This window comes from Sus scrofa, chromosome X (genome assembly GCF_054392235.1).
Source record: "Sus scrofa isolate SSC_HxYL_T2T_F1_AM1 chromosome X, Sscrofa_HxYL_maternal_Yorkshire_Landrace_v2.0, whole genome shotgun sequence".
In the NCBI taxonomy this organism is placed as follows: Eukaryota; Metazoa; Chordata; class Mammalia; order Artiodactyla; family Suidae; genus Sus; species Sus scrofa.
The window spans coordinates 12610905-12637505 of NC_139401.1; the positions used below are offsets into that span (position 1 = coordinate 12610905).

The following is a 26601-nucleotide window of genomic DNA, read 5'->3' on the forward strand; positions in this document are numbered from 1 at the left end:
TTTCCCTCCGTTTTAATTGATGAATTTATTATTTATTTCTTTGTTTGTTTTTCATTATAGCTGGTTTACCGTGTGCTGTCAGCTATACTCGAATACAGTTTTCATATCCAACTGTTTCAGCCACTGCGGCTGTGTAACCAATGACTTGAAATCTTAGTGGTGTAAGGCGACCATTTATCATGTTCACGGATCCTGCGGGTCAGGAGTTCCAACGGGGCACAGCATTTCTCTTCCACGATGTCTGGTACGAGGACAGATGAGATTCAATGAGCCGGGGACTGGAGCCGCGGGGGCTCCGCAGGCCTCACTCCGTAGCTCCACGTGGTCTCCCCATGTGGGCTGTCCAGCAGGGCAGCTTCAGGCGTCCAGACTTCCAATTTGCGAGTCCCCAGGGAATGGGAGGGACGCTGTTGCACCTTTTCTGACTGGCTTTGGAAGTCATCCAGGGTCCCTTCCACTGTGTTCCATTGGTCAAGGCAACCACGAGACCCAGGTTCCCACAGAGTGAATGGAGGCCTCACCTCTCAGGGGAAGGGAGCACGTGTCAGATTCTAAGAAGCATGTGCGGGACGGAATAGATATTGCTGTGACCGTGTCTGGAATATAATATCTACCACCCCCCACCCCACCCCCACCCGACTTTAACTCTAGACAGCTTACTGTCTCCCAGGACCCTAACTGGAAACACACGTAGCGTGTTTTGCCACATGCTATCCCATCTCTGAAGCCCCTGCTCATCTTTGTGTCACATTCATTTCATTATTTCCCCATCCTGTTGGTGGAAAATATTTGAGATTTATTTATTTATTTTGTCTTTTTAGCTATTTCTTGGGCCGCTTCCGCGGCATATGGAGGTTCCCAGGCTAGGGGTCCAATCGGAGCTGTAGCCACCGGCCTACGCCAGAGCCACAGCCACGCGGGATCCGAGCCGCATCTGCAACCTCCACCACAGCTCACGGCCACGCCGGATCGTTAACCCACTGAGCAAGGGCAGGGACCGAACCCGCAACCTCATGGTTCCTAGTCGGATTCGTTAACCACTGCGCCACGACGGGTACTCCTGAGATATTATGATTTATGAGAAACATATATTCGGTCACTCAGATGACCCAAATGTATTTCTCATATATCTGGTCTTCATACATGATTCCTGGCACATAGCTTTCCAAAGCCTTGGAATTTCCGGAAGATGAGAGCTCTGGGAGCATCTTTTATTAAAATATCTGATCTCCTTTCTTTGGTTCCTGAAATCCCTTCAGAGCCAGAAGGGTGAATTGGGCGTCTTGTTATTCTAAAGAAGCCCTTTCCACCACACCTGCTTTTGTGGTAGTGAAGTGACTTTTGAGAAGCTCGCAAGGAGGGGGCTGGTTGCCTGGGAACTTCCATATGCCACGGGTGTGGCCCTAAAATGCAAAAAAAAAAAAAAAAAAGGGGGAACTGACTAGGGGAACTGACCTAGATTAGGGGGCTGGAACTTCCAGTCCCACCCCCTCATTTCCGGGGAGGGGGGTGGGGGGTGGGGTGGCTGGAGGGTGAGTCAATCACCATTGGCGAATGAGTTCATCAATCACACTTGTATAATGAAGCCTCCAGCAAAACCCAAAAAAGGACAGGTTCCGAGAGCTTGGACACGTGGAGGTGCTGGAGTTGTGGCTCCTGGGGGGAGCATGGAAGCTCTGAGCCCTTTCCCTGTACCTTGCCCTCTGCATCTCTTCCATCAGCTTGTCCATCAGCTTGTTCCTGAGTTACAGCCTTTTATCACAAACCGGTGATCTAGTAAGTCAAATGTTTCTCAATTTTGTGAGCTGCTCTAACAAATGGATTGGACCCAAGAAGTGGGTTATGAGAATCTCTGATTTATAGCCAATCGACGGGAAGCACGGATTGCAGCCTGGGCTTGTAACTGGTGTCTGAAGGGGGTGAGAGGATGGGGGAGGGCAGATTGAACCCTTAGCTTGTGGACTCTGATGCTGCCTAGATGGTGTCAGAACTGAGTAATAGGGCACCCAGCTAATGTCAGAATTGCGCACGGGTGTGGGGACACTACCCTCCAAGCACGTCAGAATTGGGTCCCGGGACCCAAATAACATCAGATGCTTCAACTAAACCCCGAGGATCACTCCCAGCCTCTCGCTCTGCTCCTTTTCTGTGTGTTATGACAAATGTGGGCCTTTGTTTTTCCGAGTCGGAATCCAGCCTGACAGGCTGGAGGAGCCGCCTTTCCTCCCTGTGCCTGAGCAAGTCCTCTGCTGTACCCTAGGTTTAAAATCGTCATTACCCCTTTGTGAGTCTGCGGAAATTCTTTGTAAAAGGGATGCAAGTGGCAGTCTTGGACGTGTGAAGTGTATGTGTGATGGCGAGGACCAGGGACTTGTCTTGAAGCTAAATGTACAACAGTGTCTCTCACACACAACTGAAAAAACATCAGTGGACGTGGTTTTTAAATTGTGGGTGTGGGTGGGGGGGGTTGATGGCTTTATTTCCTCCCTTAGTTCTGCCACTGAACTGACTTCCTTATTTTTGGACTAACTTCTTTACCAGGTATATGTAATGTGTTGTCTTTGGAAAGTAAGAGGGATTTTTTTTTTTTGTCTTTTTTTTTTTTGCCTTTTTCTTGAGCCGCTCCCGTGGCCTATAAAGGTTCCCTGGCTAGGGGTCGAATCGGAGCTGTAGCCGCTGGCCTACACCACAGCCACAGCAATGCTGGATCCCAGCCGCGTCTGCAACCTACACCACAGCTCACGGCAACGCCGGATCCTTAACCCACCCAGCAAGGCCAGGGATCGAACCCGCAACCTCCTGGTTCCTAGTCGGATTTGTTAACCACTGCGCCACGACGGGAGCTCCCCGGTAGAGGGGATTTATCTCTGTGGCTCAGCGGTTAACAAACCCGACTAGGATCCATGAAGATGCGGTTTGATTCCTGGCCTCGCTCACCCTGCGAGCTGTGGTGTAGGTTACAGATGCGGCTCAGATCTGGTGTTGCTGTGGCTGTGGTGTAGGCCAGCGGCTGCAGCTCCGATTAGACCCGTAGCCTGGGAACCTGCATGTGCCATGGGTGTGGCCCTAAAAAGCTTAAAAAAAAAAAGAAATTTACCAGTAGGACGGGAAATGTAAAAAGGAAGTTAGACAAGGAGATCTTGACTACCTCTTGTTGGTCTTCCATCCAAGCCAGTCAGTAATGGGTCATAGAGAAGAAACTTCGCTTTGATATTTCAATGAATTCGTTCTTTAAAGAAAAGTATAAAAACAATAACACTTTTGATGTTTCATTCCATAGGTTCTTGAGAGAATAAGCTTGATACTCTTATTAAATGGATAATCATTACAGCTCATCTCAGGGAGCAATGTCTTAATTGCCTTTTCTCTCTGGCCTAACAATTTCCATCTACACCAGGGATCAGCACATTAGGGCCTCCAGGCTAAATGCAGCCCTCTACCTGTTTTTATAAAAAAGTTGCAGTGGCACTCAGTCACGCTCATTTTTTTGCATGTTGTGTTGCTGCTTTTACAGCACAGCAAAAGGATTGAGCAGTTGTGAGGGAGATCAGATGGCCTGCAAAGAGAGTGATGTAGCCTCTGGACTTTTAACAGAAAGTTTGCTGACCCAAAGCACAGGTTGCCGCTTAAACTTCTTGAAGTTTTTTTTTTTTTTTTCTCTTTAGATGTCAAATAATACAGTGAATCACATGACAGATTTCAGTAGGACTATATTTAATTTTATACTGAATTATGTGTTTAGTCAGTATAAAATTATAAGGAGAAACTGAGCTACCTCTTTGTTTTGGTCCTTATCTGATGAAGTAAACTAACCAAGGATTTTAGCCATGAGTGTTGATTCACATGCTTCATTTCTTTTTTTTTTTTACATGAATGTTTAGTTTTTGTTGCTATAACAGGCATATCTTTAAATGATACTATTCAGTGTTTTTATTATGTTCACAGAGTTGTCCAGTCATGACCACAATCGATTTTAGAACATTTTCATGACCCACAAAAGAAACCACAGATCCATTAACAATCACTCCCTATGCCAACACCCTCCTTTTTCTTTATTTTTTTATTTTTAATTGTTTTTCTCTTTATGGCCACACTTGCAGCATTTGGAGGTTCCCAGGCTAAGGGCTGAATCGGAGCTGTAGTGGAGGCCTGTGCCCCAGACACAGCAACACCGGATCCGAGCGGCATCTGTGACCTATGCCACAGCTTGCAGCGATGCTGGATCCTTAACCCACTGAGCGAGGTCCGGGATCAAACCCACATCCTCACAGGCACTATGTTGGGTTCTTAACCCACTGAGCCACAACAGGAACTCCCCTTGATTTTTTTTAAACATCTCAAAAGAATGAGAAAAAAGAAGAGATTAAGATGAGAACTTTTGAATCTATGAGGTGAACTCATACAGGGATATTTGGTTAAAAGAAATTTGTGAAAAGATTTACAATGATATTCAAAACTGGTTGCAGGAGGAGTTCCCGTGGTGGTGCGGTGGTTAACGAACCTGACTAGGAACCATGAGGTTGCAGGTTCGATCCCTGGCCTTGCTCAGTGGGTTAAGGATTTGGCATTGCCGTGAGCTGTGGTGAGGTCGCAGACGCGGCTCGGATCCCACGTTGCTCTGGCTCTGGCGTAGGCCAGGGCTACAGCTCTGATTCGACTCCTAGCCTGGGAACCTCCATATGCCACGGGGAGCGGCCCTGGAAAAGGCAAAAACAAAACAAAACAAAACAAAACAAAACAAAAAAACTGGTTGCAGTATGAGTTTCCTGGTGGCTCAGTGGGTTAAGTATATAGAAATGCAACTGATTTCTGAATGTTAATCTTGTATCCTGCTACTTTGCTGAATTCGTTGATCAGGTCAAGTAGTTTTTGTGTGGAGTCCTTAGGGTTTTTTATATATAGTATCGTGTCATCTGCATATAGTGACACTTTTACTTCTTCTCTTCTAATTTGGATGCCTTTTATTTCTTTAGCTTATCTGATTGCTGTGGCTAGGACTTCCAATACTGTGTTGAATAAAAGTGGTGTAAGTGGGCATTCTTGTCTTATTCCAGATTTTAGTGGGAAGGCTTTCAGCTTTTCTCCATTGAGTATTACATTGTCTGTGGGTTTATCATAAATGGCTTTTATTATGTTAAGGTATGTTCCGTCTATATACACTTTAGCAAGAGGTTTTATCATGAATGGATGTTGGATTTTGTCAGATGTTTTTTCTGCATCTATTGAGATGATCAGGTGGTTTTCGACTTTTCTTTTGTTAACGTGGTGTGTGACATGGACTAATTTTCGTATGTTGAACCGTCCTTGTGAACTTGGCATGAATCCCACTTGTTCGTGGCATGTAATCTTTTTTATATTGTTGGATTAAGTTGGCTAAAGTTTTGTTGAGAATTTTTGCTCTATATTCATCAAAGATATTCCTGGCCCAGGAACTTCTGTATGCCGAGGCATATCCAAAAAAACAAAAACAAAAACAACCCCAACAGAACAGCAACGACAACAAAACCCCACAACTGGTTGCAGTAGTGAAACTCTCAGAGTGCAACAAGAGAACACCAGTTAGCGCAGTGGTCTGCACACTGATGTTATAAGGAGTTTCTCCATAGGCCTGGGGTGACAGCAGGAGAGGCTGTCACCTCGGAACTGCCGTGTAAAAAAATGCCAAATTGCCTGCGGATTTAGTTGTATGAGTTCATAGAATCCATAATAAGGTTTAATATATCTCAGTCGAATATATTTTTTTTCTCTACTTCTAGCATAACCCACCCTCTTCCCCAAATGGGAGTAGAGGAAATAAGTCAGCTCTAAAAATAACAAAATGGTAGAATCGACTTTAATTAAAGGCTTTTGAAGATGATAATCATGACTGTCAAAATTTCAAGAAGGTATAAGGAATCTAAGAGCTGAGCTCCACTGGAGTTTTTAAACTCTGCCCCAGGGTGGACGGTTCTGTGGCTTCTATGGGGCACCCCCAGGGGCCATGGCAGTTGGAGGCCAAGGTGGGTCAGTGTAGCTCCATCTCTCCTTCCAACCTGAACAGCTATTGCCTTATACGTAGGATTTCATTTACGATGAGTTTTTAGTTTTTTACTAGTTGTTACTAGTTTTACATTTGTGTTTTAAAACCATAGATTCTAGGCTAACTCTTCAAATTTTGCAGGTGAGGAAACTGAACCTATAATACTTTGGATAACTCTGCTTGGGTCACCCATTGGATTTATGGTAGAACTACAGTTAGAATTTAGCATTCCTGTGCTCAGTCAAGAGTTTTTTCTATGATTTTTCTAATGAGGAGGAGCAGACTCTCATGTCTTAATCCACTGAGACAAAGGGTTAACCTTTATTAATATCCTCACCTGTGGATATTAAAATAAGAGTTCAATATTTAACAGCTATTGTGACTTGTTATCATGCGGTAATAATAGTTCTGAAATTTTTGTATGCATAAGAAACACCCAGGGAACTTGTTAACAAAATTCATTTTCCTATTTATCCTTGTTGAAAATCCTGATGTGGAATATCTATACCTTAATCAAACATCCCAAGTACATCTAATATAATGGTTCATGCACCATAGTTTTAAAAATATGATCATGGAGTTCCCATCGTGGTGCAGTGGAAATGAATCCGACTAGGAACCATGAAGTTGCAGGTTCAATCCCTGGCCTCGCTCAGTGGGTTAAAGATCTGGTATTGCCGTGAGTTGTGGTGTAGGTTGCAGACGTGGCTTGGATCCCGTGTTGCTGTGGCTCTGGCGTAGGCCGGTAGCTACAGCTCCTATTCAACCCCTAGCCTGGGAACCTCCATAGGCCGCAGGAGCGGCCCAAGAAAAGGCAAAAAGACAAAAAAAAAAAAAAAGAGTAATTCTCCACTGACTTTCCGAGTAAAAGCGCTTTGTCATTGAAGGCAGTTATCTTTCTAATTTTTGTGAAACATGTAAGCTTTATTTGTTAAACACTTGATGTTCTGCCATGCTGTTTCACATTTAAGGGGCTTGTTCCTTTTTATTGCTTAGTAGCGTTGCATTGGCGGGATACTTGAATACTATCGCAGTATCCCTATAGTAGAGGGAGTTGTGGATATCCTGTAATTTAAGGCCATTTTGTTTATCTGATCACCAGATATTGGGCATATGGATTGTTTCTAGTGATTAGCTCTCATGAAGTTGCTGTGTACACGTGCATAGAAGTCTTTGTGTGGGCATGTGTTTTTTGTTTTTCTCTTGGGTAAATAACTGGAAGTGGAATTGCTGAGTTATATAGGAATTGTGTTTGTTTTAAGAAACTGACAAACTGTTTTTCCAAAATGACTGGACCATTTTACCTTTTTCTGCCAGTTGTGTCAGAGTGGCAGTTTTTCTTTATCCTTGACAACACTTGTCATTATCCGTCTTTTTGATCATGGCCATTCTCGTGGGTATGAAGTGGTATTTCCGTGTTGTTTAGTTTGCATTTCCTTGATGACTAATGAAACTGAGCATCCTTTCATATGCTTATTCACCTTTCATGTATCTTCTTCTTCTTTTTTTGTTTTGTTTTGTTTTTTTGTTTTGTTTTGTTTTGTTTTTTTTTGGCTGTGCCCATGTCATGCATGCAGAGGTTCCCAGGCCAGGGATCGAATCCACACCACACCAGTGACCTGAGCCACAGCAGCGACAACATGGATTCTTAACTGCTAGGCCATCAGGGAATTCCTTATGTATCGTCTTTGTTTTAGTGTCTTTGTATTTTTATTTTATTTTATTTATTTTTTTGCTTTTTTAGGGCCACACCTGTATCAAATGGAAACTCCTAGGCTAGGAGTCAAATCAGAGCTGCAGATGCTGGCCTACACCACAGCCACAGCATTGTGGGCGTCTGTGACCTACACCACAGCTCATGGCAACACCAGATCCTTAACCCACTGAGCGAGGCCAGGGATCGAACCTGTGTCCTCATGGCTACTAGTTGGGTTCATTACCGCCAGGCCACAGCAGGAACTCCTCAGTGTCTTTTTAAATCTTTAGCTCATTTTCATTTATTTATTTTGCAGAATATTTTTAAAACATTACATTATTGCATGGTTTAGAGCAGGGTTTGTCCACCTTGGCACTCTTGACATTTTAGATCAGTCTTGGTTGCGGAAGGCTGTCCTTTGTATTGTAAGATGTTTAGCACCATCCTCAGCTTCTATCTAGTAGACCCCAGGGGCATACCCTCTGCCATGGTAACCAGAAGTGTCTATGGATATTGCCAGATGTTGTCCAGGGGACAGAATTACCCTTAGTTGAGAGCTACTGGTTTGGAAATTGATATGGATCCGAAGAAGTAAAGGTCAAAGGTGTGTGGTAAAAGTGAACCTTAACTTGGGAACTTTAAATGGGTATATTTTAGAAAGGTAGAAAGAAGAGGAAGAATTTCAGGTAAGCCATTTCCTTTTTTATAATAAATTTTGCTGCTAAAGCAGTTTTACAGTGATAGAGATTTAAGACCAGAATTGTATCCTGTTCTGCCACCATCCTCACAGCATTGTTGCTTTTCTCGTGTTTCCTTCCCATCTGTATCCAGAAGTCTCTCTTGGGAGGCTGTGGACTGCTGTGCCTTTTGTGACACATTTAGTATGGCTCTGATTTTGTGCTCTTAAGTCTGGTTTTCAGTGTGCTCCTCTATTCAGATAGGTTTTATTTCCCTTATTTTGAATTATTTTCCTAGAAGGAACATCCCTGAATAATATTCCTGGGATAAAGGACACACCTTTTTTGTGGGTATTAATACGTATCACCTCTTGGTTTTCCAATTAGGTACCAGTTAGGAGATGTCTGTTTCCAAATTCACGCAGGCCGGGTTGTGCCAAAAGTAGTCATTGAATAAACCATTCTTTCTCTGCATCTTGAGAAGCAGCTGTGCCAGTTTCCAGACACCCAATGGTTTAACCCTTTGCCTTTCTTCAGGGTCCTATATATGAAACAAACAATATGCTAAGTTAAAATTCCTGGACTAAATAAAATCCCCACGACAGACTAAGATTTGAAGTATGGAAAGATAGGAAATGAGTTGAAAAAGATAAATCTGCTTGGGCACCAAGTCAGGATAGTACTTCATGCAATAAAGCCTCCTTAAGTAAACATCTGATGGAAGGAATAAAATCTTACTTGCACATAAATCTTTTTTATTAACAGCAAGGTTGTGGGTATAAGTGAACGCTAATGTACCCAAGGGAAGAGGAAGTAGAGGGAGTGATTATAGCAAATAAGATGAGGGCAGAACTGTTTCCCCGTTCATCATAAATCGGCCCAAAGTTGTTTAACCAAAACTAAGGCAAGATAGATGGCCCTCCTGATGGCACTTCGCACGAAAGAGAGTCAAGCTAATACTTAATTGTAGCCACTTCTTCTCGGGGCTCTGAGTGCTCTGAAGGCCTGATGTCATTTGGGCACAAGGAGAGAGTGTTTTCTGCCCTTCTGTCTTTTGATTTCCGTACCTTGACTGAAAAGGGGACAGCAGCCAGAAATACACGCCTGAGAGGGAGCTCTGGGCTTGCGGTTCTGCTGCTTCTTCTCGGTCGAGCTGGGGCCACGTCAGGGGCCGGGGCTCTGGAGTCATTTGAGCTGAGAACATTTGGGCCGGGGAGAGCCTCACTCTCCCCTGGAAGGAGTTTTGCAGCAAGCCATAGTGTTTCACAGACAAGTTCTTGATAGGTCTGAGCAGTGAGGGATGGTACAATTAACTGAACAACAGGAATAACAAAGTAGAAGCCTGCGTGGGCCTGAGTGGTTGGCACTGTGGCGTTTAGTCTGTATGGGGTGGTGGGTCCGGTGCCCGTTGCGTCCCATGTGACATCAGCCTGCCTGGCTTGGAATGATGGTAATTACCTCCTATGGTTGTCGTGAGTATTAAAACAAAGATTCAGTGCCCAGCACAAGAACTCAGGAATTTGTAGTCGTTTGTTGTTGTGGTTTTAGGTTTGGGCTTTTGTTTATTTATTTAACTATTATTATTTTTTGGCCATGACATACAGCGACTTGATGTGGGATCTCGGTTCCCAGACCAGGGATTGAATCTGGACTGCAGCAGCAAAAGTACAGAATCCTAACCCCTGGACCACCAGGGAACTCCCTGTGTTTATTTTTAATCACAGGAAACTTAGGACTTCTAGGAAGCTTGGAGGTGATTCATCATAAAGACAAACTGGGCTCAGTGTCAAAGTCTCAGTCTTGGATTTTTTTTCTGGTTGAGTTCTATAATCTCATTTAGATCTTAATTACACAGGAGTCCCTAAATATAAATATCAAGATCGGAGTTCCCATCATGGCTCAGCAGAAATGAATCTGACTAGCATCCGTGAGGACGCAGGTTTGATCCCTGGCCTTGCTCAGTGGATTAAGGATCTGGCATTGCTGCGAGCTGGGGTGTAGGTGGCAGACTCGGTTCATATCTGGCGTGGCTATGGCTGTGGTGTAGACCGGCGGCTACAGCTCCAATTGGACCCCTAGCCTGGGAACCTCCATATGCTGCGGGTGTGGCCCTAAAAAGACAAATAAATAAATGAATAAATATCCAGATCCGTGAGGGCCATGAGATCTTTTTCCTGCACTTGCACACTAACAAGGTAGCCTGCCAGTTTCATGGGTGCTGACGGAAGACACCATAGCTGTGCTGGAAAGAAAAGGTGGTTTATTATTCACTGCAAAGCAGTACCCACAGTGTCAACATTTGTGTCAGGTCCCGGAGCCCCAGTTTCTCCAGGGCCACATAAAGAGGACCAGGTGGAGTCCAGGTATGTAGTGGTTTCCATTTCAGGAAAGGAACCCTGAGCTCAGAGAACCCAAATCTCCTCTAATGGGCAGTAATCACATGTGTCCTTTGCTCCAGAGGGTAGCAGTATCTCTGTCATCCCAGCCTGCAAGTCAGCGTGCCTTCTTCTTGGGAGGGAGGAAGCATTGGAGAAATTTTAGCCATCTATTCCCTATACAAACGTCTTTGAAAACTGAGTCCCAAACCGAGGCAGGCAGGGCCTCTGCTAGAAGCATGTGTAGAAGTGGGGGCAGATCCATGGAGAGAGTTGCCTTCTGGCGATAATCCGAAAGCTGCGTTTATATTGGAAGATAGGGAAGCATGCAAAGAAGCATGGCTTTGGTGTCCTCTGTGATGAAAGGTGACATAAAGGGAGAGAGTAGCTGGGGCACCTTGTAGTCTCCAGAGTGCATGTGGCAGCTCCAGGACAGTGTGTACAAGTATTTCATGGCACTGGCCTCATGATTCTCTAGGAGGTAGTGCCTGGTGGTGGCATTGGTGGGGCCTGGTGGTTTCGCAGTAGACCTGTGGGAAGCAACTCCTCTAGGGCCCCTGGGGACACTAGGAGGGACCTTCATAACGGATGTGTGGGACTCTTGACAGATACATGGTGGCACTGCCTAGAGGCTAACAGGAATTATTCCGGAGGCTCTAGGCACCTGTTGAGGGTACCTAGAAGTAATTGCAGGTGGCTCTACAGAACTTTGGGCTCCCTGTCGTTGGAGAGGGCAATATCCAACCGAAAAGGAGTTAGATTGTGAATGGCTTGTGCTCCTGATGATTGAAAATACTATTTCTGGAGTTCCCTTGTGACAGCAGGTTATAGATCCATGTCGTCACTGCTTCCGCCTGGGTCACTGCTGTGGCGCAGGTTTGATCCATGGCCCGGGAATTTCCACATGCCGTGAGTGTGGCAAAAACGAAAACAAAGACATCTGTTTCTGTGGTGTGTAGGTATGTGTGTATAGGGAAATGGTAATTTGATAAGAAAAAATAAATAGTGATAAGGAAGTGGTGCGATACAAAGTAATCTAATTGTGCCAACTCATTTTCTGTTTCTGATCCAGAGTATATCAATGACATGTAATTATGAACTGTCCATTTCAATGCTCCCAGAGTATGTTTTGGGAACCCCAGGATGTCCCTTCAGATACCCTACAAAAGAGAAAACCTTTGGTCAAATACATTTTGAAAATGCTGAGTAGCAATACCCACCCACCTCCGTCCCGCTTTGGGAGGTTTATAGTTCACAAAATGTGACTCTTAGTGGTCTTGCCCTTTGGGATGCTCTTGAATTTTCTTTAAACCAATGCTGGCTAAACTCACCTGATTACAGAATCCTATTTTTGTGTAATATTTATGAAAATCTCATGGAGCTCATGCTCAGGCAAGATGTTTTATAGGGATGTTCTGGCATCATGGTCACCATTGAAGTATTAATACATAGTAAAGGAAACTTTCAGGTGTGTTTATTTTTATTAAAATATAGTTGATTTATAGTGTGCCAATTTCTGGAAACTTTCAGATTCTTCTAGATCTTTCCAGTGATACTCATTGGTTCACTTGCTGCTCGTATCTAAGGTCACTTACAGACTCGAAATCTTTCGGTCCCGGCACTGCATTGTACTCATCTCTAGTAAGGTCAAGTCCGCCAGACATGATCCAAAATTTCTGATACCTATATTAGCCTTTAATTTATGTAGTATATATTATATATGTACACACACACACACACATATTTGTCTGCGCTCATGGCATGTGGAAGTTCCTGGGCCAGGGACTGAACCCATGCCACAGCAGCAACCCAAGCTGCTGCAGCAACAACACCAGATCCTTAACCCTCTGTAACACAAGAGAACTCCCTGACAGTCGCCTTTAATAAGCACTATAGGAGTTCCTGTCGTGGCTCAGTGGTTAACGAATCCGACTAGGAACCATGAGGATGTGGGTTCGATCCCTGGCCTTGCTCAGTGGGTTAAGCATCCGGCATTGTCGTGAGCTGCGGTGTAGATCGCAGATGTGGCTTGGATCTGACATTGCTGTGGCTGTGGGGTATGCTGGCAGCTGTAACTCTGATTAGACCTGTAGCCTGGGAACCTCCATATGCTGGGAGTGCGGCTCTAGAAAAAGGCAAAAAGACAAAAAAATAAGTAAATAAAATAAAATAAAGAATTACACCTAAAAAAAAAAAGCACTAATTAGCACTATATTTACCATACTGAGTTGATGTGATTCTGGTGAAAGGCAAATGTGCTTGGCATTTCGTAGCGCTTGAGCAGCCTTACTGAGAGCAGTTTACAATTTTTTCAGCAGGTTTAGGGAGTATTAAAACGGGCTTGCAAACAGCCATTTGCGATTCCTTGATAGTACAGGGCATGAGTTTGGTGACCATTGATTGGGCAAGAATGTCTTTTCTTGGATCTGTGTATGTGTGTTTTTCTTCTTCTTATTTTGTCTTTGTTGCCAGGTAAAATATCAAGAATGCTGTTAAGAATTGGAGAACAGCCTTGGTTTTCATCTTTAGAAGACTGAGTCAATTGGAAGTTTTATTGGGTGTTTTTTTATTACGTTAAGTGGAAGATTTATCTCTTCCACTTAGTTTTTTATCTCTTCTTTGCACAAATCATGTATCAAATTTTAAACATGACATCTGCTCCTTTTGTAGTTATCTCTTAAAAAACAAGAGGTGATAAGACCGAGTTGGTAGAATTGGTAGGCGTTATCCTGGCAGGAATTATCCCATAATCACATTGGATATTGTGATTAATTTAATAGTGGCTGAAATTGTAATGTGGACAAATTTATTTTCCCCAGTACCATCTCTTGCCTTTTTCTGTTTCATCATGCATTCAAGTCAGGGAGATAAGGGAGAGGGGTGTTTGATACTGGGTCCATTACGTAAATTTACTTAGTATCTAGCAGCCTCAGTTTCTTCTTTTACAAAGAGGAACATAATTATATCATAGCACATTAGATGTATTAAATGAAATGGCAGCTGTGAAGGAACCAGCATAGTTCCTGGAATATAATCTGTGCCCTTGATGTGTTCATTTCTTGCCCTTCATTCCTTCCCTTCTTCGTATCTAAAATCCTTTCCAGAGTTCCGTGGTAGTACATCGGGTTAAGGATCTGCTGGTGTCACTGCTGTGGCTTAGGTCACTGCTGTGGTGTGGGTTTGATCCCTGGCCTGGGAACTTCTGCATGCTGCAGGCGTGGCCAGCAAATAAAAATAGAAATAAAGAAATACGTAAATCAATCACTCGCTCAGTCCATCGGTCCTTGCCTGTACCCCTTGACGGAGCTCCACGTGGGTCTCCTGGGATCCCCTTGCCCTACGCAAGTCTTTTGCGCCTCATCTTTAATCGAATGGTTTTATCTTCCTTTTCATTGCCCTGTCCTTCAGCTTCCTCTTTCGTCTCTCCCTCTCGGTGGTTGGCCTTTCTCCCAGGCTTTAATCCCACATTGATCTCACCCATCCTGAAAAGGTCTTGGTTCTGCTCGGTTCCTCCCTTGAGCGGCCAACATTGTTCTGTTTTTCAGTCCTTCTCCAAAAGGCCAGAGCGTGTGGTCTGTGCCAGCTGCTTCCATCTCTACCCTTCACTTCCTCCTTAAATCTCAGCATGGGCCTGACCTGCGGTTTTCCCGGAGCACCTCTCTTGAGGGTGACTAAGACACCACTCTGCAAAATCCAGTAACATCCTTTAGTCCACAGTTTTCTAGACTTTTCTGCTCGATTCAGTTCTCTTCACTCCCCCTCAGTGTGTTTTTTGCCTTCCCCTAAAAATTGATCATCTGAGTCCTTCCTCTTCCTCTCCAAGGGCTTCAGTTTGGTAGGATTAAATTATGTCTGCAGATGAATCGGACTCGCTGTTTCCCTCTCAGTGTCACATTGTTGTCACTTGAGAAGTGAGCCATGGCGAAGTGATCTTTCCAACTGGATTGGCTGAGAGTAAACTTTTGGCACTGCCTCTGTCCTCCTGAGAGTCAAGTCTCCAAAAATGGCTCTGCCAGCCGTCGTGTCCGTAGCGTGTATTGGAGGCTGAATACTAGCAAACTGAGACTGAAATTATTCAGACCGCTTCTGGGAATTTAAGCAGGAGACAGTCAGTGTTGTCATAGGACCTCCAATGTTGGTTTTGAGCCAAATCAACACATCTTGGAAATCAGATTTAGCCATCCCTCCTCCCACCTACCTGGGGTACCCCACACGGCAAATTGAACCTTTGTGAATCAAGATATGGGGGAACCCCAGAATCTTATAGTGAGGATTAGCAGGTATGGTGAGATTGGCTGGTAGAAGGTTGTGTTTTCGAAGGGGCGGACCTGCCCCAGGGACGGGGATGAACTCAGGACATGAAACAGTGCGGTTTTTATTTGCATCCTATGATTTAAAGGTAATTTTTAGTCACTTCTAGTCTAAATAGAACTACTGAATCAACACATGTTCTCAACCCTTTCACCTTGCCTCTGTGCTTGTTTTGTTTCTGTTTTTGTTTTTTTCTAAACCTACCTCCAAAGCACCGGTAAAAATATTTATAATTCAAATAAATATTTTGTACATAGAGGGCACAGTGGGTATTTTCCGGCTCTCGTGTCAGCTTGAATCTAGATCTGAGTGTTTCCGTCGGATGTAGAGCTTTGAGCAAGTTAATTAATTTAGTGTCAGCATCCTCGTTGTAAAAACTTGAATGATGCAGTGCTCGTAAAGCAGTTAACACACGGCTTGTGCGTTCCTCCAGGGCTGTTTCTTAGCTCGGTAATTCCTTTTTTCCTGTGCTCCTCCGAAGAATTGCTGAACGGCTTGCCAGGCTCAGGCTCACACACAGGATGCCCAGGTGGCTCAGCTTCTAAACTTCTAGTCCCTTACAGCCAGAGCTCAGGGCAACGAGTCCGAGAGAAGAGTGAAGCTGCGGAAGAGGAAGTTCAGGTGTGGGTGTGTGCAGTTGGTGGGTGTGTGCAGACAGCAGGTGCAGCTGTAAGCAGGGTGGTCTCACTGCAGCCTCCGTGGAAGGCGGTCATTGGCTGGAGCTGGGCGGAGCAGAATAGGGATCAGAGGTAGCTTTGGAAATAGAGGCAGATAACCGCGGGCTGTGTGAACAAGGCAGGGGCATAAGCCAGCGTTGAAGGTAAGTTATGCAACAGCTCGTTTCGTGTTTGCTCTGACTTGAGCAGAGATAGGCAGAAAGACCAGCACTCCTGGGGTTTCTCCTCCTGACTTTCTGGCAGCTTTGATTCACAGCCTCCTGGAACATTGCCAGCCATCTCCAGGGGTGTTAAGAAAGATCCAAAACAAAATTAAAACAAATTCACTTGCATTTAAAAGGCAATTATATATACGTGTGTGTGTGTATATATATATTTAGCACTTGAGCAGCAGTGGGATTGGGTGTTAGAAAACCAGACAAAGCAATGGGGCAGCAGTGTTATGAATTGTGAAGTTGGGAAAATAGAAAATATGCTAATAACTTGTTAAGGGATTGGACACTGCTGGAGAGGAGAAGGAAACCCAGAGAAAAACAGCCTCTAAATTTAGTTTTGATCAAACTCTTGGGAATTCATCTCTTTTGTTTTTTTTTTTTTTTTCAAAACTTTTTTGGCCGTACCCAGGGCATGCACAAGTTCCAGGGCCAGGGATTGCACCCTTGCCACAGCAGTGGCAATGCTGGATCCTTAACCCACGTGCCACCAGGGATTCTCATCTCTCTCCTTGAACTGTCATCAACAGAACGACGTGCCCTGGTGGTATCTGCTTTTGCTATTTGTTTGTTTATCATTCATCCATGCATTCATTCAGTATCATTTGCATGTGCTGACTCTGCTAAACACCCAGGCTTATGAGGCACATGGTGGGTTTTTCATGGGTTCCTTTGACACCCTCATGTTGCCATCCTGTGGGATTTAAGAGGGTGCCCATCAGAGGCTGAAACGTCGTGAGCTCTGCATTGATAACCATTGAGAGCCTAAGGGTGCAGGTGCCACAGATCCCTTCTCTGAGGAGTAGAATAGGATGGTAATGGCTTTGACCATGATATGTACTGACCTCAAGGACAAATTTGGGTAAAGCAAGAAGAGAGAGAATGACATGTTCTTACCTTTTACTAAACCTAATGGTACTCATAGTTAATGGTGGTTGTCTCTCCCTGTGCCTTTTGTGTAGAAAGAGAGGCCTTTCAAATTCAGTGTCTGATCATTTCAGTAAAGGGGCCAGATTTATTAAAGATTTGGTATAATTTGGAGTTCCCATCGTAGCGCAGCAGAAACAAATCCGACTAGGAACCACAAGGTTGCGGGTACGATCCCTGGCCTTGCTCAGTGGGTTAAGGATCTGGCGTTGCGGTGAGCTGTGGTGTAGGTGGCAGATGCGGCTCGGATCCGGTGTTGCTGAGGCTGTGGTGTAGGCCGGCAGCCGTAGCTCGGTTTAGACCCCTAGGCTGGGAACTTCCGTATGCTGTGGGTGCGGCCTTAAAAAGACCAAAAAAAAAAAAAAAAAAAAAAAAAAGACAAAGACACAAAAGAATTGGGATAATTTTTTGTTTCTTCTTGTAGCACAACTTTTATTTTGATTGACCATCGTATAACTAAAATGTTTTTCAGGTATCAAAATTCATGCTTTCTTAATATCAAAAAATTTTAAAAATTTAAGTTTTTGGCATGCATAATTAATGATGTAATTAAGATGATTAACCTGCTTCAGAAGATTAACCATCAGTAGTTATGAAAGTAAGTATAAATTAAAGATCAGTGCTTAGATTTCAGTTTAGTATTTTATAGCCACTACTCAATATTGTACTTTTTATCCAGTATTGCATTTTATATGGAGCTTATTTCTTTCTCAACACATGTATTTGAAATGTAGAGCCACAGAAGGAACATAGTTTTTTATCAGAAAGAGACAAACAAGAAAAATTATGGCATCAGACAATCACTGAGTAAATGTGTACATATTTTCCAAAAATTTTTCTGTTTAAATATTTAGTAAAATATTTTTAAATGTGGTTAAACTTTAGAGTGATACGCAACCATGTGTTCACAACCCAAGTGTGTATATACTTTTATAATCGTGATATCGAAATGAATTTAAGAAAAAAATTGTTATTAAAAAATTATCAGACCAGGAGAAATGAGTGTAGGTAATAATTTAAAGGTAATTTCTACATTTTAAAATTAGGCAAAAAAACCCCTCACAAATATGTCTTTCATATTTTTCTGTGAAAAAATTGTAATGAAAAACTTCCATTGGAAAAAATGATTTCATTGGAAAAGTAGAAATAAGTGCTTAAAATTTAAATCATGACTCCTGGGCAAATATGTTTTTAAAAAGCAGAAAAAAGAAAGGAAAATGGAGCATTTCCAGTCACCTTCATGGACTGTTTATGAAGATTTTTTTTTTTCCCCGAAATGCTTTTGAGTCTCTCTGCCCTTGTCCTACTGTTGCGTGTTGCTCTGTAAATGATTGGAATATTTGGCAAAGAGGAATCCACATACTTTAGGGACTTTTGATTTCCAGTGACTGGTACTGCTGGAGCCTGAAATAATCCTCAAATTAAATATGTCCAAGAATCTGATCAGAAAAACTGCTTGACTACAAGCTTAGTTATAAATTACAGATCTTGTCATAGTCATGTCACAGCAGATAGCATTGGTTTCTGTAAATCTGCAGGTTCTAGCATATTTCAGTGTGGATGGTTATTCATTTCTCTTAGATGTTTTTTAAATAATTTTTTTGGCTGCACCCAAACCCCATGGAAGTTCCCAGGCTGGGAACCGAAACTGCACCACAGCAGTGACCTGAGCCGCTGCAGTGGTAATGCCAGATCCTTTAATCACTAGGCCATCTGGGAATCCCGCCTCTTTGATATTAAGACATGAATTGATCTACATTCATCATGTTCCACTGAAGCTGATTTTGCCTCCAGGAGACACTTGACCATTTCTGCAGACGTTTTTGGATTGTCACAACTGGCTAGAGTGTTTCTATTGGCATCTAGAAAAGTAAAACGCTGGGGATGCTGCACAGGACCACACCCACCCAGAGAATTACCTGGCTTTAAATGCCAGTAATGCCAAGGTTGAGAAACCTTGGTCTACACTCAAAAAGAACAGGGGTTTAATTTTTTTTTTTTTGTTAGTCTTTTTGCCATTTCTTGGGCCGCTCCCGCGGCATATGGAGGTTCCCAGGCTAGGGGTCCAATCAGAGCCGCAGCCGCTGGCCTACGCCGGAGCCACAGCAACGCGGGATCTGAGCCACGTCTGCAACCTACACCACAGCTCACGGCCACGCCGGATCCTTAACCCACTGAGCAAGGGCAGGGACCGAACCCGCAACCTCATGGTTCCTAGTCGGATTCGTTAACCACTGCGCCACGACGGGAACTCCCAGGGGTTTAATTTTATAACTTAATATTATGAGGACATTTCTTATGCATAGCTTTCTTCTGATAACAGACTGTGATAGAATAACAATTATTTTGAAAGTTTATCTTTACATCTGAGAAATATATATTTGCCTCATTTTTATAGTGTATACATCTCAGTTTTATAGCAAATGTTCTTTTTTTTTTTTAATATTGTAGCTGTATCAGAAAATAGATGATTTAGCAAGTTCAGACATGCTCCATTCATCCTGATCATGAATGAAACGTCTGCCAGAAAAGGATCATTTTATACCATTTTTCATGTTGGCAATCAGACTTGGACTGTTTTAGTGCTCTTAGCATTTGAACAAATATCTTCCATATTCATAGGGAGGTAGGTTTATTAAACTATTGCCAATTAAATTCTCTCTCAATTCTTGGTGCCAACATGTTTTATTTATCTTTGTATTATGTGACTTTTATGCTTGACCATGAATTTAGAAAGAGAGGCTATATTTAGACACGAGCCCTGAGGGATTTCTGGAAAGTTTTTTTTATTAAAATGTTGATAATTGCTCCAAAAGTTTTTGTTTACCCAGATCTAATTCATTCTCAACAATTCTCATGTTTTTCTTAATTGCACCTAGATGTTAACATTAATTGTTTAGTGTCAATTATTCGTTTAGTGTTCAAATTTCCAGTTGTCTCAGGGTGTGTGTGTGTGTATGTATATACATAGTAATTTGTCTCAGTATATATATATATATATATATATATATATATATATATATATATATATAACTACAGTATGCAATATATATATTGTAATTTGTCTGAATTAGAATCCGAATAAGGTCTGTACACTATAGGTGACTGATTTGTCTCTTACGTGTCTTTTAATCCATAGGTTTCCCCTTATCACTCTATTTTATAATGTGTATTTTGAAGAAACCAGGTCGTTTATCCTGTAGAATTTTTACTCAGTCTGGGTTTGGCTGATTTTATTTTTTTTATTTCTTATTTATTTATTTATTTTTTTGTCTTTTTGTCTTTTCTAGGGCCGCTCCCGCAGCATATGGAGATTCCCAGGCTAGGGGTCAAATCGGAGCTATAGCCGCCGGCCTACACCACAGCCACAGCAATGCAGGATCGTTAACCCATGGAGCAAGGCCAGGGATCGAACCCGCAACCTCATGGTTCCTAGTTGGATTCATTGACCGCTGCGCCACGATAGGAACTCTGGGTTTGGCTGATTTTAATTCTGTGGTAGGACCTAACAGGTTTCCTTGTTCTTCGTATTTCCTGTAAAGTGATAGTTGAATCAAGACATCGTTTTGTCTTAAAATCAAGAAGGAAAAAACATCCCCATATTTTGTTTTTTAAAATCTTTCTGCAAGTCCATTTTTAGAGAGGAACAAACTTGACACCAAATATCTGGAAACTGGTAAGGGAATTAAAGTATATCATTCCTGATTATATATTACTATATATCATATTCCTAATAATTATATAATATTAGTATACAGTCTATTCCTAATATATTGATTCCTGAATACCAGTGATTTAAGAGGTGAGACAACTCCTTGCTTTGTTTTCTTATAGTTGCCCTTGGGCAACAGTACTATAGGAATTAAGAGACGAGCGCCAGGGCAGGGGCCTGCTTTTATAAATAAAGTTTTATTGGCATGTGGCCGCAGGCCCTCGCTGATACATTGGCCATGGCTGCTTTCCCACTGTCACAGCGGAGGTGAATAGTTGCCACAGAGATAGACTAGGCCACAAAGCCAAAAAATAGGTACCATACCGTCTGGCCCTTCACAAAAAGAAAGGAAGAAAGAAAGAAAGGGAAAGTCTTGCCATTCCTGGCAGTACAAGATTAGGCCTTTACAAAAGTGATCTATAATCCGCTCTAAACTGTGGATAAAATTTTTCTTAAAAAGTTGTATCACAGTAGTTAACTCATTATTCGATCATGATGTATTTGTACTTTATCATCCTAAACTGGGTTTCATATCTCTTTACATCTCAAATATAAAAAGTTTGCCTCTTTAAATATTCACGGAAATAGAGAAGTCATTAAAACTTTCAAAAAAAATTCTTCTTGAAAAAATGTTGTGTCCAATCTCAGATAATATAGTCTAATAATCTGACTACTAATATTTTTATTAATTTTCCAATAATATTTTTATTAACTAATCCTTTCTATGCCCTTTTACTGTCTTTATTTATTTATTTGTTTACTTATTTGTCTTTTTGCCTTTTCAAGGGCTGCTTCCGGTGGCATATGGAGGTTCCCAGGCTAGGGGTCTAAACAGAACTCTAGCTGCTGGCACCAGAGCCATAGCAACGCGGGATCTGAGCCACCTCTGCGACCTGCACCATAGCTTACGGCAACGCCGGATCCTTAACCCACTGAGCAAGGCTGGGGACCGAACCCGCAACCTCATGGTTCCTAGTCGGATTCGTTAACCACTGAGCCACGAAGGGAACTCCCACTTTTACTGTCTTTAAATGCAGTTTTAAAATCAGTAAAATCAGGAATGTTAGGGACTTCATTACAAGGTCTGTTTTGGAATATTCCTCAGATGGCGGAATAATGATGGTGGAATGAAGATTCAGAACAGTGTTTTCTGAATTAGGTGAAGCAGTCTCTGTGGTTCCATCTGCAGATAAGAAAATGACTGATTTGTATATGTTGTTGTATATGAATTGTTATGTGCCATCAATTTATCACATTAAGTCGGATCGACACCATTGCCCAGAATGAACTTGTAACTCATTCTTTGAGACAAGCACCACTCTCTTCTCAAGTATCCATCATGTAGAAATTGGTCACTGGAGGGATTTGTCTCAAAAACACGTGGGAGTTGTTCCATCAGATTATCCTTGACAAATGTGCAAAAGTCTGAAAGTGAGGAGGCAGGGGAGGACAAAAAGAAACTGCTTGCTTAAAAATTGTAAATAAGTCTTTAACTTCAGGGAAATCTGGATATGGAACCTTGTCACAAGGGCACAGATCAGAGTATTAGTGTTTTTCCAAGGAAACCAACCGTTTTTTCATGTCTGAAGCAGTTTGTCTGATATCTGTTCTTTTCATGGTGGTCAAGATTCTGCAAATACTTCAGTATTAGAGTATTCCGACTCAGACTTGCAGTACAGTTAATTTCTTGCTCGTGTCATTGTCCATTGTAACGCGTGGGGGGAAGTGTCTCTACTCCATCCAGTCGTACAGGGACCCCGATTTTTCAGGCTGGGGGGCATACGATGGCATGTAGGCTAAGCATCATTTTTACATTTTCCCAGGTTTAAATTGTTTAAAAATAACAAGATTTTGTGACATGTGACTAGTATGTGAAATCTGTATTTCTGTGTCTACCATCCAGAGTTGTACTGACCCCCACCCCCAGCCATACCCATGTTTACTTACTCTCTGTGACTGCTCAGTGCAGTCCAGTGAAGCATTTGGGACAAGAGAGCAGCTGCTGGTGGACCAAAGTCCATGGCTGCCATTTTATACGAGAAAGGTATTTTTGTAGATCACCTTTGAACCGTGGCTTCAACTCTTGTCACCTGATTTCGGGATTTGTAAATGCATGAGCTCTTTTATTCCCCCTCTCCATGCTGTCATAATTTCAGCTCATCACACTTTATTTTCTCAATGTGCAGAATCACACAAAATGAAAGACAGGTTGTTTGGTTTTTGTTTTTAGATTTTTTTTTTTTTTGATCAAGGTGAGCAGCATGCTGAAAACAGTAGGGGTGTCCAATAGTTGAGTTGCTTTTGACAGGCTCATTTGTGTATTTACTGAACTAGTCATGCAATAGGTGTTTGAAATAGCGATCAAAGCACTGTTTTATTTTTCTGGATCCTGTCGTCTTTCCTTTTGGTCTGATTGCACCTGCCGATGTTTGCGAGTTATCGTCAAATGGGCACCTTCCCAAAGGGTAGAGTTTCAGTGGAGTATAAATTTCCTGTGAGAATAGCAGCACCTATAAATTCAAAGATTGCGATCAGTCAGAGTTTTCTTTAAAGACAGGAGAAAAAGACAAATAACAGGAATATAGCAATCAGATTTTAATATTTCTGCAAGGAGGACTTTCGTAATAAACCTAATAGGAGCCTTGATTGTCTTTGAATTCCTGGGAATTATCTGACATTCACAAATAACTTTTAAAGAACTGGCAATAAGAGTCATTGCCAACAGTTATCAGCACACCAAAGGCAGTGTACAAAATTGCTGTTGGACTTAGCATGTTCAGAAGATTTATCTGTTTTGGACTCTGATGGGAACAAGACTGACTCAGTCAGACCTTGTCCACGCGGGTCACTTTTGTGCCATCAGCATTGAGTCTGTGAGAGCTGGGGAGCCTTCATCACAATTGCATGGATAATGGGAGGTGCAGGTGTATTTGGACTAATAACGCAGCGCTGCCTAGAGCCAGGCCCTTGGGTGTGTCACATTTCTTTAACCTTCACTTCCTTTGTGTAATTTATATTTTAGGCCTGTCAAGCCTGGGCTTCCTTCCTTCTACACATGCCACTGCAGATCTTCAGCCTCCTGCACACACCTCATCCCACATGCCCCCTCAGGGCCCAAGTTCTCCAGAGCACTCCATATAGTTATAAACATACACTCACAAACAATGCATGTGAATTGTTTGTGAATATATGTTCACAAACATACATTCACAAATGTATGACAGCTTTGGACAGGGCCTCCCCTTTTCTGACTCCTGCCCACTTGAGTGATGGATTCTGAGGCCCCTGGGGGCTAAAACTAAGCAATCCCATGCAGGACACAGCTTCCCTGGGGTAATTTTACTCCCGGAGACATTTTGGGTGTGCGGCTGGTGCGGAGTTAGGAGGGTCTTACCAGCATCTAGTGGGTGGGGGCCAGGCTGCTCAGCCTCCTACTGTGCACAGGACAGCACCCAGTACAAAGCACGATCCAGCCTAAAATCACGTGTGGCAAGGTGCAGAAACCCTGAGTTAAGATGCTTCTTCTAGGCTGAGCGGGCCAGTCCCAGTAGTACAGTTATGACCACAGTGAAGCCCCTGGGTATCCGATCCTAGCGACTCAGTTCCCTGCTCTTTCGCGTCGGGCGGGCTGTGTGCTGTTGGGAGCCTGGCCAGGCAGCAAGAGGTTGTTGTGATGGTCCTCATTTATCGCCTCTTCTTTGAATGGTACCCCCCCTGTGCTGCCCATCAGAATCTCCTGGGGCAGCTTTAAAATAATTCCAGGAGTTCCCTCTGCTGGCTCAGTGGGTTAAGAACCTAACTAGTATCCATGAGGATATGGGTTTGATCCCTGGCCTCGCTCGCTGGGTTGGGGATCCAGCAGTGCTGTGAGCTGTGGTGAAGGTTGCAGATGCGGCTCGGATCCAGTATTGCTGTGGCTGTGGTGTCGGCCGGCAGCTGCAACTCCGATTCTTCCCCTAGCCTGGGAACTTCCATATGCCATAGATGCGGCCCTAAAAAGCACAATTAATTAATTAATTAATTAAATATAATAAAAAAAATTCCAGTCCCCATGCTACACCCCAGACGAGTCACACTGGAATCGTGGAGGATGGGTCCCAGGCTGGGGGTATTTTTTTAAAAGGTCCCCAGGTGAATCCAGTGTGTAGCTCTCTAACCCAGGCCTCCCACCGCCACGAGAGTTCTTTCATCCTTATTTCTGGCATGTCTCTGGACCCCTAAAAGCACTCCCATGGAGGTGCCCTGGGCAGGGCAGCCTCTGTCCTACACAGAAGCAGCAGGCGTCCCTTGCCTGTCATTTGCAGCTTTGTAACTTACACATATCAAAGTGATGCCACCCAACCCTAATATTTGAGATTTCGCCGTGAAAACACCCTTCCAGCTTTTGCGTCGTAGTCTCTCTTGACTGCCCTCGTAGGGAACCTACCCCCTGACTGGGGCTGCTTGAGGTGGATTCAAAATTGCGCACGGGGGCCCAGCAGATAGAGAGAGAGAGGAAAAAGAAATTGCTAGCATCTTCCCAGCACTCGATGGCATCCTCTCAGAGAGTTTGTTTCCTCTAACCTTTTAGTACGTGCAGCATCTACATTAAGGCTGTCACCTGTCACAGGGGTTTGTCACCGAAGTTCGCTGGGAACAGATCTGTATTTTAAAGGAATTACTATTTTCTAGCTTGTAATTAAGATGATTTAATGTACCTGCCCTCATAGCCGACCCACCATTCTCCAAATAACTACCTGTTTCTAATAAAATAAACAGACTCGTTGGTTATTTCTGCTCATGAAACCTGTGCCCTCTTCACTGCATCCTTTCCGAACCGACCTGTTCTGAAAATTCTGCTCGTTAGCGAGTTTAGCTACAGCAAGGCTATGTTACTTTATTTTTTAAAATTTAGTATTTTGAAAACATTTTATGGCCACACCCCTGGCGTATGGAAATTCCCAGGCGAAGGATTGAATCTGAGCCACCGCTGTGACCTATGCCACAGCTGTAGCCATGCTGGATCCTTTTAACCCACTCTGCTAGGCCAGGGATCGAGTCCATTCCTCCCCATTGACCCAAGCCACTGCAGTCGGATTCTTAACGCACTGCACCATAGCGGAAGCTCCATTACTTTATCTTAAAAACGAAAAATAATGCATTCCCAAGTCATCCAAAAACTCCAAACAATTTCCCCCCCAAAATCACTAAAATACTCTGTAACAGTCCACGGTGGATTTCTGCATAACCCACAGGATATACAACAAAAATGACCACATTAGTTAGCACTTGACAAATGCATTAGTAGGTTTGTGCGCATTCGTGTGCAAATTAATTATAGCAGGTTTTCAGTTAGTGAATTTGGAGTACAAATGCCTGGCACATTGTTATAGCAGATATTTGGAAGGAAGAATGAGAGACATCTCTAGAAGGCTGTTTTTATTCACAGAATGGGAGATTTTCTTGTTACTGTATAGCACACAGAGATTTTTCAGATGGATGAAGCACATGGAGGTTAGTTTGATGGAAGCTTTTCTCTAAGACAGCATGCGAAAGTGAAGCACGATAAGCCCTGATGCCAGTCGCTGCGGGCCATCTTGGACCCACATTTTCCGATGCAGAGTGAGTGGCAGGCAGAAACTCTTGTTTTCTTGGGGACCCTGTTCCTTTTTTTTTTTTTTTTGCATGCTACTTTCATCTTCCAAGAAAGGAAGTATGCCCAGAAGAGGTGCATGCGATTGGGTGGACTGGCTCGTACTTGCTGGCCCTCCAGCTCCGTAAGTGACCCTAGCTGCAACCCATGGCGGGGGGGAGGCGTAGCAAGCTCCTCCGTCAGGGCCCCAAGCAACAAATAGATGCTTCTTCAGACAACTCACCCCACTCTTTAGTGGATGTGAGGAGGGTTTGCTTTTTTTTTCCACTGAAGGTCTCTCTTCTCTTCAGGTGGTGGAAGGAATTTTCATTTTGCCAGTTAAGGAGGTTCACTGCGGACAGCTCAGTTCCCTGGTGCCCTTCT

The 26601-nt window shown here is 43.2% G+C and overlaps 1 protein-coding gene across 21 annotated transcripts in view; it reads left to right on the forward strand.

Moving 5' to 3' along the window:
* Nucleotides 1-26601, forward strand: part of FRMPD4 (FERM and PDZ domain containing 4) — a 919679-nt gene that overhangs the window by 436601 nt on the left and 456477 nt on the right. The window contains exon 1 of one of the 21 annotated variants that reach the window (XM_085007348.1): nt 1550-1776. The exons of 16 other annotated variants lie outside the window; for them this stretch is intronic. The gene's annotated coding sequence lies outside the window, so the exon portion shown is untranslated. Of the gene's footprint in view, nt 1-1549; nt 1777-15741; nt 15899-26601 lie in introns of those variants that run through there. 4 more of the 21 variants (XM_085007341.1, XM_021080628.2, XM_085007350.1 and 1 more) reach the window with 4 other exon arrangements.